This window comes from Ornithorhynchus anatinus, chromosome 12 (genome assembly GCF_004115215.2).
Source record: "Ornithorhynchus anatinus isolate Pmale09 chromosome 12, mOrnAna1.pri.v4, whole genome shotgun sequence".
In the NCBI taxonomy this organism is placed as follows: Eukaryota; Metazoa; Chordata; class Mammalia; order Monotremata; family Ornithorhynchidae; genus Ornithorhynchus; species Ornithorhynchus anatinus.
Window position 1 is genome coordinate 8,772,017 of NC_041739.1, and position 15,176 is coordinate 8,787,192.

A 15,176-nucleotide genomic window follows, 5' to 3' on the forward strand; every position below is an offset into this window, starting at 1 on the left:
ATTATTATTATTATTTCACCATGCAGAGCAGCCTGGGGAAAAAAATAAGTGAAAGGAGGTGGTTTGGTAAATACTCACCCTGAATTCTCTCCATCTTCCACCAAATTGCTTCCTAGAGGTCCCCCACCTTGGGCTTCCAGGATCTAATCCTAGAATCTGACACCCCACAGTGGAGAGAGCCCAGGCCTGGGAGTCCGAAGGGCCTGGGTTCTAACCATAGCTCTGTCACATGTCTTCTGTGTGACCTTGGGCAAGTCACTTCACTGGTCCTCAGCTATTACCGCATCTATAAAATGGGAATTAAGAGTGTGAGCCCCATATGGTACAGGGACCTTCCAACTTGATTAACTTATATCTACCCCAGTTCTTAGAACAGTGCGTGACACATAGTAAGCACTTAACAAGTACCATGATTATTATTATTATACCCACTTTTCTAGGGGTTGAATAACAAAAAAAATTCATCCCTTGCAAGTGTAGCCTAAAGCCCGTTGTGGTAGGGATTGTCTCTATCTGTTGCCGAATTATACTTTCCAAATGCTTATTACAGTGCGCTGCACATAGTTAGCGCTCAAATATGATTGAATGAATGAATGGAAAATTTGCCCTGGTGGTGAAGGCAGGAGCAGGTTTTCTTTATATTAATATCAGCATCCACTGATCATTGTAGGCTCCTTGTGGACAAGGAAAATGTCTAACTGAATTGTACTCTCCCAAATTCCTAGAAAAGTGCTCTGCCCATAGATTGCGTGGCTCAGTGGCAAGAGCCCGGGCTTGGGAGTCAGAGGTTATGGGTTTGAATTCCCCCCTCCGCCACTTGTCAGCTGTGCGACTGTGGGCAAGTCACAACTTCTCTGTGCCTCAGTTACCTCATCTGTAAAATGGGGATGAAGACTGTGAGCCTGTGACAACCTGATGACCTTGTATGTATCTCCCCCAGCACTTAGAACAGTGCTCTGCACATAGTAAACGTTTAACAAATACCAACATTATTATTAAATGCCACTGCTTGATTGAAGTTCTGTGAAAATGAAACTCATTTCAAGTAAGAAGGAAAACAGAGCCCAACAATCTGCCTGTTTTTTTTTTTTTTGCTAGCTTCACTACTCTCAAAAGAGGTTGGTAATTTATTCCTTCTATCCTTTTTCATATCTGCACTGCTGGGCATCGATACATCAAATAAAAGATTTCCCTGCTGCTAGGAAGATGGCAGCAGCATTGACACCTCCTCTTTTATTAGTTTTTTAATTTCACTCCCAGACTCTCCACAGATTATTCGATAGGAAGTTGACTTTCTGGCTCCTTGATATGACAAAGTCCGTAAACAAACAAGGCAATAGCAGAGTAAATCCAAACCACAAACTTATCCTTCTGAAAGGGAATAGCAAATATTAGAAGACTTCACAAGGGATGAAGACATATCAGAATGAGTCTCCTCTTCCAATTATATTGAATTAAGGTAAAAAAAAATCTGAAAGATTTTTAATGACTTGAAAGAAGGTGAACATTTAGCTCAATATTATATTTAAGGAGAAAGTAACAGCTAACACAATGAAACTCAAAGCACAGTGAGAAAGAAAGCAACTGAAGTTTACTTTGGCTTTGGGAAACAGTGTCGTCTAGTGTCCCGGCCTACTATGTGACCTTGGTCAAGTTATTTAACTTTTCTGGGTCAGTTTCCTCCTCCATAAAATGGGGTTAAAGAACTGTTCTCCCGCTCTTCCTCCACCACTTGATGACTTGTGACCTCAGGAAAGTCATCTAGCTTTTGTATCCCTCATTTACTGTATCTGTAAAATGGGGATTAATGTTGTAAACCCCTTATAGGACAGGGACTGGGTCCAACCTGTTTAACTTGTTTCTACCCCAGTGCCTGGCACATATTCATTTGTCCAGTCGTATTTGTTGAACGCTTACTATGTGCACAGTATTGAGGACTTGGGAGAACAATATAATAATAGACACATAATAAGTGCTTAACAAATACCATGATCATCATCCTATTTAGATTATGTCTGACCTGCCTTACACTCTCCCAGTGTTTAATACAGTGCTTGGCCGAGTGAATTTCTTAATGAATGCCACAATTACTTTTACTGAAGCATGAGCACTTCAAAGCCACCAAAGCCCTGAAATGAGATGGAGACCTTTACCTAGCTCTTCTGTGCTGCAAATCCCACTCTATGAGCATAAAAACGTGGGCTCTTGCAAGCCCTTTCTCCCCCATGGGCGCTACATATTCCTGCAATCTTGCTTTACTGGAAGAACATCTTCTGTTCTCCCTAACCATGTAGTCACCAAGATGGCTAGTAAAAATACACATTATTGCAAAATTAAGTTTGGCTTAAATATGTCACGAGAGAAAAATACATGAGTAAAATCCCCAGAGAACATATGCACATTGATCCTTAGTTATCCATTCTAATTATAATTATTATGGAATTGTTACCTACACCTACTAGGTAACAAACACCGCCAAACACTGGGGTACATTCAGCAGCGTGGCTCAGTGGAAAGAGCCCGAACCTGGGAGTCAGAGGTCATGGGTTAGAATCCCAGCTCTGCCACTTGGCAGCTGTGTGACTGTGGGCAAGTCATTTAACTTCTCTGTGCCTCAGTTCCCTCATCTGTAAAATGGGGATTAAGACTGTAATCCTCACGTGGGGCAACCTGATTACCCTGTAGCTCCCCCAGCACTTAGAACAGTGCTCTGCACATAGTAAGTGCTTAATACCAATATCATTATGATTATTATTCAGCACTGAGAAATTAGATAGAGCCTCCATCCCACAATTAATAATAATAATAATGTTGGTATTTGTTAAGCACCTATGTGCCGAACACTGTTCTAAGCGCTGGGGTAGACACAGGGGAATCAGATTGTCCCACGTGGGGCTCACAGCCTTATTCCCCTTTTTACAGATGAGGTAACTGAGGCACAGAGAAGTTAAGTGACTTGTCCAAAGTCACACAGCTGACGAGTGGCCGAACCGGGATTCGAACCCATGACCTCTGACTCCAAAGCACGTGCTCTTTCCACTGAGCCACGCCACAAGGGACTCACAGTCTCATTCTAGGCTGAACCAGCCTGAATTGCTAGCCTACAGAGGCAAGGAACATTCTATCATTACTTGAGATTTTACAAAGGGCTGGTGTGCTATAATAGCTGTAGACTGTAAGTTTCTCCACAATTTGTAAGATCCACATGGGCAGGGATCTTGTCTACCCCTCTGTTGTATTGTACTTTCCCAAGGGCTTACTGCAGTGTTCTGCATATGGTAAATTCTCCATAATACCACAGTTTGAAAAACTATTGATCGATCAAATGAATTGATTATTGATGCCTGAAAGTGACTATCCCCACTCAAAGGTGCCGTAGTAGGTCGAGGGTTCATTTGAAATACTTGATTCGTTCCCTTATGAGGTGAGTTTATGTAGAGAAGGTTAATCTTCCTCCCCAGGTCAACCACCGGTCTTTTTCTCCCTGGCTTCAAAGTCACATGCCTTTAGAGTCCCAACACCCCCATATCAATCAATGGCACAACAGCCAAAGGTTTAGTGACTTCTATCTGGGGGCTTCCCAGTTCCCCTTCGTTGACTTTTTCATCCTCATGAACAATCGCCCTCACATGAGTCATAGGAGATACAACCCCAGCGTTCGTTACCAAAACTCAATTCTTCTTAGCTACTTTAATGTCAGCCTCTGAACTGTGCCTTGCTCTACCTTCTCTCATGAGGAAGTTCTTGTTTCTTTCATTCATTCGATCGTATTTATTGAGTGATTGTGTGCAACACAATGTATTAAGTGTATGATAATGCCCTTCTTCCTGTCTGGAACTCCCTTGTCCTCCATACTCAGCAGGTAACGGTTCTCCCCTTCCTCAAAACCTTACCTAAATCACATCTCCTCCAGGAGGCCTTCCCTTATTACTCTCCTCTCCCCATCCTATTTCTCACTACTGAATCGCATACACTTGAGTCCTAATCCCCTAGACTCACCCCATCCTTTTCCCCACCACAGCACTTATGTCCATATCTTTAAACTCTTGTTGCTCTCCCCTTCCAGTATTTTATTTTAGAGTCTCCAACTCTAGTTCTAAGTTATTTCAGGGCAGAGATTAAACTTACTAACTGTACTGTACTCTCCCAAGTGTTTAGTATTGTGCTCTGCACACAGTAAGCACTCAATAAATATACCCCTGATGGATTTGAATCCTCCCCCTCCATCACTAAACAATATGCATCACTTTCTCTGACAGAGTGGACTATGTGATTAAAGAAAACAGCTCATTGCCGGTCCTCTGCTCTACATTCCTTGAAGCAGTATTATTTTTCATGCCTTCAGCAGCACACACCAAATATCTTTCAAGCCACTAACACATGGGAAATGAACTCCTTCTTTCCTGAAACCACTGTCTTGCTCCATTGGGGCTGTTTGTCAGTATCTCTGTGGTGACACTAAATCAAGAAGCTCAGAGCTCAGCGATGTAAATCACAGTCTAATTTAGTTGTCACTATGTTGTGACACTTGGTTAAAAATGCTTTTTAATTGTGACTATAAATTATACATGAACAATTCTTAGTGACAGCCTTAATCCTAAATCAGATTATTTCCCCTCGAGGGCTGGGAGGGGGCTACAATCAGGAGCCAAGGCGAGAAACAGAAGGGCGAAAATTTTAATAATTTTAGTTTGGGGGAGAGAGAGAACAGTGATGATGGGATCTAATCCAATCGTAACTGGAAATTGCATGGGAATGAGAAAGAAAAGAGGAAAGCAAATATATATATATATATATATATATATATATATATATGACTCTTCTGCTCTCTGGCCTGAAAAGAATAGGGGCTCACTAACACACGTACAGCACTTCTGTACCCATCTGTAATTTATTCATATTAATTTCTGTCTCCCCATCTAGACTGTAGGCTTTTGTGGCGAGGAATGTGTCTCTTTATGTTACAGTGTGATCTCCCAAGTGCTTAGTACAGTGCTCTGCACACAATCAATGTGACAATGAATGAATGAACCTATGACATTGCCAACCAGTGAATAGGAGCACAGTTAAGAATCATCATCCTCCTCCTCAAAATCCTATTTGAGTACTCACAAGTGCCTGGAATTATACTGGGGGCAGGGATACACTTTAAAGTTCCCTAAGGGAGCCTTCCTATCTAATGGAAAAGATGAGCATTTTGAATACTAACATTAATAAAATTTGTAAGAAGGCCTTGAATTCCATTTCTGGCTCTGTTACTGACGAGTAGTCAATCGGATAGCATTTATTGATCTCTTACTCCGTGAAGAGTATAATCATTTTGCAACAACATCTCCGTACCAGTTTTCTCATATGGAATTGGGAGACTCTAATATACGGTAGTGGACCAAATGAAGAGCACTTATGTACATATCCATCTGTAATTTATCTTAATTTCTGCCTCCCCTTCTAGCCTCTAAGATCCTTATGGTCAGGAATCATACCTACCTCCTCTATGGTGCTGTACTCCCCTAAGTGCTTAGTAAAGTGTTCCGCAAGGAGTAAGTGCTCAAAAAATACCACTGATTGTTTGAATAAGGAGAGGGATAGGGCTATTTCAGGACTCCTTCTCTGATAGCTGCCAATCATTTCATCTTTCCCTTTGGAACCCTACTACAGTCACCTATTCCAGAAAGTCTTCCCAGATGACTTCAGGAATAGCAATCACGCCTCCAGCCCAACGATTGGCTTTAACAGCACAAAATGGTGGCTTAGGTTGCTTTGGCTAAGTCTGCTGAAAAACCAAAATCACATAACACATTTAAATATCATTCTTTTCTCCTGGCTTCATTTTCCCATGAGACAAAGGAAGGTAGGAATGATGTCTGAGGACTGAATCCAAATGACCTTGAACTAAGTGTTGAAGGATCTACAAGCAAACTAACTCATGGTCTGCTCACAGCCTTTGCTCAAGAAGGACCAACCGATACTTGATAGTTAAAATATCTGTACCTTAAGGAGGTCCATCCACCACAGCTACCAAGCCAGCAATCCACAATTCTCCCCCCACTTTTTTGGTGGCGTTTGTCAAGCTTTTACTGTGTTCAAAATACTGTACTAAGAATGGGAAAGATGCAAGATAGATCAGGCTACACAGAGCTCACAGTCTAAGGGGGAGGGAAGACGGAGATCAAACACCCCTTCAGAGGAAACTGAAGCACAGAAGAAATTAGGTGACTTTCCTAGATTACAGCAAGGAATGGGAGGATCCAGGATTTGAACTTAAATCTTATGAATCTTAGGCCCATGATTTTTGCACTAGGCCACATTGATCCTTTCTTGAGGATATTCTTCACTAGGTCTTAGTACACCTACTTGGTGTCCACTTTGGTTCACTGGATAAGTAGGTACTCTGGGGAATTTTATCACACATTCTCTGAAAAAGTCCTTCTAGGATGCTATCGTATGCAAACAAGTGCTCCTTCGAGGCTGGAAGATCGGTTATGTTACCGGTTGTGTTTATAATCCCCTCGTGACATTTGGTGTTCGACATGGGTGCCAGACGTCACAGCTGAAACTGCCAAAAAGCAGTTGATAGGAGCAGATCTAAAAGCCAGAAAGGCAGGTAGGGTCCTGCTCTGTAAATCTTTATTTGGGGGCTGAGTCATGATGCCTATTCCATCTTCCTTACACATCGCCTAAGTGCTTGGATCTGTAATCATTCATATGTTCTTGAGTGTTTACTTGGTTGTAGAGCACTGTACTAAGCACTAGAGTACAACATAACAGAGTTGGTAAACACATTCCCTGCCCCCAAGGAGCTGACAGTCTAGAGGGAGAGATAGGACATTAATATAAATAACTCATGGATATCTACCTAAGTACAGTGAGGACTGAGGGAGAAGTGAATTAAAGGGTAAAAATGCAAATGCCAAGGGTGATGCAGAAGGGTGAATAGAGGAAATGAGAGATTAATCGGGGAAGTCCTCTTGAGGATGCTATTTTTATAAGGCTTTCAGGTGGAGAGTGTGATGGATAGGCCAGATACGAAGAAGGATGGGCGGTTCAGGACTGAGGCAGGATGCGAGCAAGGGTCGGCTGTGAGATAGACAAGACTGAGGTACAGTGAGTAGGTTGGTTTTAGAGGAGCAAAATGAGCATGCTGGGTTGTAGTAGGAAATCCATGAGGTGAGATAGAAGGGGCAAGGTGATTGAGTTATTAGAAGTTAATGGTGTGAAGTTTCTGTGATGCAGAGGTGGGTGGGACAACCATTGGAAGGTCTTAAGAAGGGGGAAACATGGACTGAATGATTTTGTAGAAAATTATCTGGGCAGCAGAGTGAGGTATTGACTGGAGTGGGGAGATGAAAAGAGGCAGGAAGGAACCTTTAATCATTCCACGCTCAGCCCCACAGCACTTATGTACATATCCATATTTGTTTTTAATGTCTGCCTCCCCCTCTAGACTTTAAGCTCCTTGTGGGAAAGGAATGTGTCTACCAGCTATGCTGTATTGAACTGTCCCAAATGCTTAGTGCAGTGCTTTGCATACAGTAAGCACTCAGTAAATACCATTGATTTATTGATGTTGCTGGAACTCTCTGGATTTCCTCATTTGCTCAAGGACACAATATATTCTTGATTAAGTTTTCTGCTGTTTTATCCATTAGTGCATTTTTGGACAGAGGACTGACTAGACAGCAGATTCGGTGTCAGCCTTTGATTTTTTTTTTAAATCATTAATAGTATTTCTTGAACGTTTCTATGTGCCTATATGTTGCTTGGGAGAGTACAACACAAAGTTGGTAGACACATTTCCTTCCCAGATTATAGGGAGCTTACTTTAGAGGGTTGCACATGAGTCTTGGACTGTGGTAGAAGACTTTCTTGGGGAGAGCTGAATTAACTTTAGCTGTCTTCAGGCTTCTCCGTGTACGGCACTGATTCAGAAAAAAAAATGCCTATTTCCATGTCTTTTTGAGTGGGCACTTCAGAGAACAAGCAGCCACTGGCCAACTCGAAGCACTTTTTAGTGATTTTCATAACCTGTTTCTGTGTTGGGAAGAGACCCGAACTTTGATCAACCAATAGATTTAAAAAAACAAAAAAGCTTTCAACCTCTTCTTACGGAGGCTTAAATTAAATGAAACGAACTAACCAGTCCAACTCTGTATGTTTCATGAACCTTCCAGTTGCAGGTTATGTTCTACCTCTCTATAATGAAAAGTCCCTTAATATGTGTAACTATTGAACAGTTGCCAACTCTTGTAGGATATTTGCAAAAACAAACAGCTCATTGAGAGACAGGAAATAACTTGCTTTTATACTGCACCTGTTCCTTGCAACTGTTCCACTAGAAGCATAGACAGAAGAGCTTCTGCAAAATTACCCAAATTAGAAGGTAGATATCTCAGTCCCAGATTCATGTGTCAATATTGTATTGGCTTTTAGCATTTCATCCACTCCCCTTCACTGTGACTCATTCCCCCATGTCCCCACCTCCAGACATTCATTCATTCAATAGTATTTATTGAGCGCTTACTATGTGCAGAGCACTGTACTAAGCGCTTGGGGATGAACAAAGTCGGCAACAGATAGAGACAGTCCCTGCCGTTTGACGGCTTACAGTCTAATCGGGAAGACGGACAGACAAGAACAATGGCACTAAACAGCGTCAAGGGGAAGAAACATCTCGTAAAAACAATGGCAACTAAATAGAATCAAGGTGATGTACAATTGATTAACAAAATAAATAGGGTAACGAAAAATATATACAGTTGAGCGGACGAGTACAGTGCTGTGGGGATGGGAAGGGAGAGGTGGAGGAGCAGAGGGAAAAGGGGAAAATGAGGCTTAAGCTGCGGAGAGGTAAAGGGGGATGGCAGAGGGAGTAGAGGGGAAGAGGGCTCAATCTGGGAAGGCCTCTTGGAGGAGGTGATTTTTAAGTAAGGTTTTGAAGAGGGAAAGAGAATCAGTTTGGCGGAGGTGAGGGAGGGAGGGCGTTCCAGGACCGCGGGAGGACGTGACCCAGGGGTCGAACGGCGGGATAGGCGAGACCGAGGGACGGCCGAGGAGGTGGGCGGCAGAGGAGCGGAGCGTGCGGGGGTGGGCGGTAGAAAGAGAGAAGGGAGGAGAGGTAGGAAGGGGCAAGGTGATGGAAGAGCCCTCGAAGCCTAGAGTGAGGAGTTTTTGTTTGGAGCGGAGGTCGATAGGCAACCACTGGAGTTGTTTAAAGAAGGGGATAGTGACATGTCCAGATCGTTTCTGCAGGAAGATGAGCGGGCAGCGGAGGTGAAGAATAGACCGGAGCGGGGCGAGAGAGGAGGAAGGGAGGTCAGAGAGAGGCTGACACAGTAGTCTAGCCGGGATATAACGAGAGCCCGTATATAGTAAGGTAGCCGTTTGGGTGGGAGGAAAGGCGGATCTTGGCGATATTGTAGAGGTGAAACCGGCAGGTTTGGTGACGGATAGGATGTGTGGGGTGAACGAGAGGGACGAGTCAAGGATTGACGCCGAGATTGCGGGCCTGCAGGACGGGAAAGGATGGTCGTTGCCATGCCACGGTGATAAGAGAAGTCTGGGAGAGGACCGGGTTTGGGAGGAAGATGAGGAGCTCAGTCTTGCTCATGTGAGTTTTATGGTGGGCGGGCCGACATCCAGGTGGAGACGTCCCGGAGGGCAGGAGGAGATGCGAGCCTGAAGGAGGGGGAGAGGAGGGGGCGGAGATGTAGATCTGCGTGTCATCTGCGTAGAGATGTAGTCAAAGCCGTTGAGAGCGGATGAGTTCACCGAGGGAGTGAGTGTAAATGTGAGAACAGAAGAGGGCAAGAACTGACCCTTGAGGAACTCCAACAGTTAAAGGACAGAATGGCAATCAACCTACATCATAACACCAAAAAATAGGATTTTTACCCATACTGGATAAGAAGCTCATTTTGTGCCAAGCTCTGTACTAAATGCTGGGTTATAGAAACAAGGTAATTGGGTTGGACCAGTCTCTGTCCCACATGGGGCTTACAGTCTAAATGGGAAGGAGTAGGATTTAATCCCTATTTTAACAGATGAGGAAACTGAGGCACAGAGAAGTTAAGTAACTTGCCCAAAGTCATACAGCAGAAAGATGCAGAACCCAGATTGGAATTCAGATCGTTTGACTCCCAGGTCCGTGCTATTTCCACTACGCCATGCTGGTTCTCAGTAATGTGGGAGCTATGGGATTTCCCATCCGGGGTATGACAAATCAGATCAACTTCTAAGATGACTTTCTAAAAACACATCTCAGTCTATGAGGCTGTTTCCTTGTAAATTTGGACTGCTTGGGCTGATATACGTCTTCATCCGTGGGCAATTCCTCTGTTGTACCTGTGTGTTTTTCTTTCCTTCTGAACGGAGCTGCTGCTATAAAGCTTCCTGGAAATTAATGGCATAAATCTGACTGATGGCATTCAGATCATTCTTTAACACAATTAATCAATGAAAGACTGAAGCACTGAGTATCTCTCTGTTTGTCAGGCAAGGCAAAGCCTATTTATTTTCAAGTTTAACCTGAAGAACTTGAAGATTTTCCTCAACTAAAACTACTGTACTACATGGGGAAAAAGAGGTCAACTCATTTCAGCTGTGGAAAGGTTACACTCTCGCTAATGGACAATGAAGAATACAGTAGCTTTCTGCTCCCCATTCTGACTCTGACATTGGGTCTACATACCAGAAAAGAGTATGTTTCCATTGACTCGTCCATTTAGGCTGTGATTCCATAAGCGCAAAAAACACACAATTTGCATCTACGTTATGCCATTCTGATGACATCAGTACTATTAAGGATGGGAGCCCAGCTAGCCCAACTTCTGAGCCAGCACAAGAAACTCCAACGGACCCCTGCTGCTCATACCATTCCCGCTTCTCACAGCTTGTTGACTTGAGAGCTGACATCACAGAAGTAACTAAGCCTCTTCTTTGTCTTCCTCCCTGGCTGCCATCTTGTGTGGCCTCTCCAGAATTTGGAGAGGCCAACTGTAGAGGAGCAGAAAGGCAGGCCTATCGGCACCAGTTGGCCAGCAGACATATTTCTGTCCAGGCAAGAGGAACACAGATGAAGCAATACCTCAAACAGATTGACTGATCTCCTTAAACCTAATAGATAAAATAAGTTATGATATTTGTTAAGTGCTTACTGTGAGCCAGGCACCACACTAAACTCTGGGGTGGACACAAGCAATAATGGTTGGACACAGTCCCCTGTCCCACATGGAATCCACAGTCTTAACTGGTTTCAGGGCAGCCCTGGCTTCTCAGCATGGCCAAGCGGATAAAGCAAGGAATTCACAGCCAGAGGACCTGTATTCTGATCCCAGCTCTGCCACTTGCCGGTTATGTGACCTTGGTCAAGTCATTTCTGTGCCTCAGTTTTCTCAACTGCAAAATAGGGATTCAATACCCATTCTTCCTCCTACACTGTATTCAGCCTGTTTAACTTGTATCTATTCCAACATTTAGAACAAAGCTTGACACATAGTAAATGCTTAACAATACTATTTAAAAAAGTGAAGGTATAGGACAGAAGAACAGTGGCTGGGGAGGCCCCTTTCCTACCATCCTTCCCCTAGCTGGAACTCCCTCCCTCTCCATATATTGCCAGACCACCACTCTCCCCACCTTCAAAGCATTATTAAGGTCACATCTCCTCCAAGATGCCTTCCCAGATTAAGTCCTCTTTTCCTTGTCTCTCCCTTGTGCTTCATCTATGCACTTGTATCTGTGACCTAAGCATTTGGTATTCACCCCCACAGCACCTATGTACCTATCTTAAAATTATATATTTTAAATTGCTTATTTATAATGTTTGTCTCCCCATTTAGACTGTAAGTTCATTGTGGCAGGTGAAGGTGTCTGCTAACTCTGTCATGTTGTGCTCTGCACATAGTAAGCACTTAATATATGTCCTCAACTGATTGTGGCAGAAAAGGGAGAGGCAGCTGGATTTGGGGGGAAAGGGGGTCACAATTGGAACCTGGGGAACACTAGAGTGGAGAGAGAAGCCCATAGTACTATGATTGGTTCTGAAGAAAGCCCTGTAGTCAGTCATTGCCAGGAATGTGAAGAATCAAACACTAGCCACTATTTGCCAACAGCCTACTATTTGACCTTAGATGAGTGTGTGAACCTCTCTCTTGGCCTCAGTTAACTCACCTGAAAAATGAGGATAACACTTCCTGCTTCTCCCTATTTCGAACCACAAACCCACGTAGTTTATCTCTGATCTGATAATCTTGTGTTTTTCCCAGCACTTAAAACAGGGCCGGACCCTTAATAAATGCCTTATACCATAAACTCTGCCAGGATCCCACCATAAATAATTTCAGAGGCAAGAACCAGCCTTGAAGTGTTGGGCACAGTTAAATAAACCAGTTACCATGCAACATTCCACCCAGACAAAAGCTGAGAAAATGCCCCTATTGATCTATTTCTCCCAAATGAATTTATCCCTTCCGCCTCCTGAAAATAACTGCCACAGATCTTTCCAGGTCAGAACGGAACGCTTCTCGAAAACGTCCTCCCTGGGTGAGAATTAGCATTTCCGGCTGGACAGAGCCATTTTAAAATTGACTTAATTACAAGGAAATCTATAGACCATTTCTCATCTTGAATAAAATGAGTGTCTGATGCAATACACGAGTGGAGAGGAATACAATTCCAGTGATTTTTAAGTGATCGATACAGAGTTACAAGAAAATTATAGATCCTCACACCCCACCTTCTCGGAATCAAGAAGATAACATTCTAAGCAGAGTTTTCACAGTCTCCAAGGGTAAGGAGGTACCTAGAGAAGTTTGACTTTGGATTTACTTGAAAAGATATGCTTTTGTATAACATGGAGTTCTGCAATCCCAGAACTAGCATTATTTTTCCAGAACTTGCCAGCTCGCTTAGCAGCAGACCCTTTAAAAATTGAATATTAATATTTAAGGTATTAGTTAAGTACTTGGTATGTGCAAAACACTGTACTAAACAGATACAAGATAGTTGGGACACGTGACCATATATTCTTCTTGCAAGATTTTTAGCCTATGAATGACTGAGGCTTTTTCTTTTTTCCTCCAATTAATTTCCCCAGTCCCAAATTCCTATCACTTTTCCAGCCAACTCTAATAATACTTGTGGTATTTGTTAGGCACTTACTATGTTCCAGGCACTGTACTAAGCCCTGGGGTGGATACAAGAAAATCTGGTTGAACAAAGTCGCTGTTTTACCTGGGGCCCACAGTCTCAATCCCCATTTTACTGAGATAACTGAGGCACAGAGAGGTGAAGCGGACTTCCCCAAGGTCACACAGCAGACAAGTGGAGGTTTCAGGATTAGAACACATGACCTTCTGACTCCTAGACCGATGCTCTATCCACCACACCATGCTGCTTTGACTATTATCCTCAAATTGGAACGTTTGCTAATAGGTCTGCCTAATTCATTTTGACCAACCTAGTTGCAAGTATATGTATTTTTAATAGTATTGCTAAGGGTTTATTATGTACCAAGCATTGTTATTAAGCACTAGGGTAGATACAAGATTAACCGGTTGGACACAGTTCCTGTCCCACATTAGGATCACAGTCTAAATTGGGGAGTAGGATTTAATTCCCTATTTTTACAGGTGAGGAAACTGCAGCAATGAATAGTTAAAAGACTACCCCAAGGTCACACAGCAGACAACTGTATGATGCTTACTTAGTGAGCTTCAAATGGGAGCAGGGGCTGTGTCTGATCTGATTTATATCTACCCCAACTCTAACCACCTTCCTTGGCCCCCAGTAAGTGCTTAGCAAATACCATAAAGGGAAGCGGGGAACTGGGATTTAGGACCCAGGCCCTCTGATTTCCATATCTGCACCCTTTCCACTTGGTCATGCTGCTTTATGTCTGTCTTCCCCATTAGAGGGTAAGCTCCTTGGGGGCAGGGAAATAGGTCACTTTGCTAGTCTGCTCTTCTCAAGAGCTTAGTGCAACACGCCGTGCCAAGTAGGTATTCAGTAAATGAAACTACCACAACAACATTCATTTTGAAGCATGTTTCCAGGGATTCTTATGTCTCTGGGTCAACCCCCTCCATTATAAATATATATATATATATATAAAACAATCGGTGGTATTTGAGTGCTAACTGTGCGCTGAGCACTGTTTTAGATACTTGGGAGAGAACAGTAGAGTTGGAGGTCACTTTTCCTGCCCACTTGGACATCACTTTTTTCAGATTCCTCAGGAACAAAAAATAATAGTGTCAAGGGATTTCTCAAAACCAATCTAGGCTTTCAGTAAGCTGTTTTATATGAAAAGATGCAAAGGAATACACAGGTGAGGCCATCCTAATAATAATGATATTATTGTTGCTTCAGACTGTAAGCTTCTCTCCTAGTCTGTAAGGTCCTTATGGACAAGGAATACATCTATCAGTCCTATTGCATTCCCCCTACTGCTTGGTTCAATGCTCTGCTCACAGTAAGCACCCAATAAATACCATTGATTGATATTTATTAAGCACTTCCTACATGCCATTTCATATGCTAAGTGGTGGGAGAGATACAGATAATCAGTTTGTAGACCATTATTGTTCCACATTGCACTCACAGTCTAATTGGGAGGTAGTGCAGAGTTCCTATACCCATTTTACAGATGAAGAAAATGTGGCTCAGAAAACTCCCTGCAAGTGACTTGTCCAGAGCCTCCCAGCAGGTCAGTGGTAGAGCTGGGATTAGAACGCAAATCACCCAATTCCCAGGTCTGTGCTCTTTCCTCTAGGACATGCTGCCTCTCATACAGGCAGGATAGAAAGCAGATGACAAAACATTAATTAGAAAGGCCATCACTGTTCCAGAGGTTATATTTAATCCTTGTGTTTATCTAGCAATGCATATTAACTTGCCAGGACTAGTCAAAACATACAAAGTTATTCCTGAATGATTTAATTCAAATCAACACTTCTGGAGTCAATATAACCACCATCTACATAAACAGGTAAAACCTGGAATTTAGAGTCTAATGAACCTCCTGTGTAATCCCGGCAAATTAATAGAATTGATAGTCAAGTTAAGGTCATTCAACTCTTGGAGGAAAAAATAAATCTTATAGGAGGGAAAAAATAAAGACACAACCTGGTTTCAGTTAGGGAAAATTGTTCTATCTTATTATCTTGGAGTTGTCTGAA

The 15,176-nt window shown here is 42.9% G+C and overlaps 1 protein-coding gene across 2 annotated transcripts in view; it reads right to left on the reverse strand.

The window, feature by feature from the left end:
* GALNTL6 (polypeptide N-acetylgalactosaminyltransferase like 6) overlaps positions 1-15,176 on the reverse strand; it is a 772,653-nt gene that overhangs the window by 691,844 nt on the left and 65,633 nt on the right. The gene's annotated exons all lie outside the window — the stretch shown is intronic.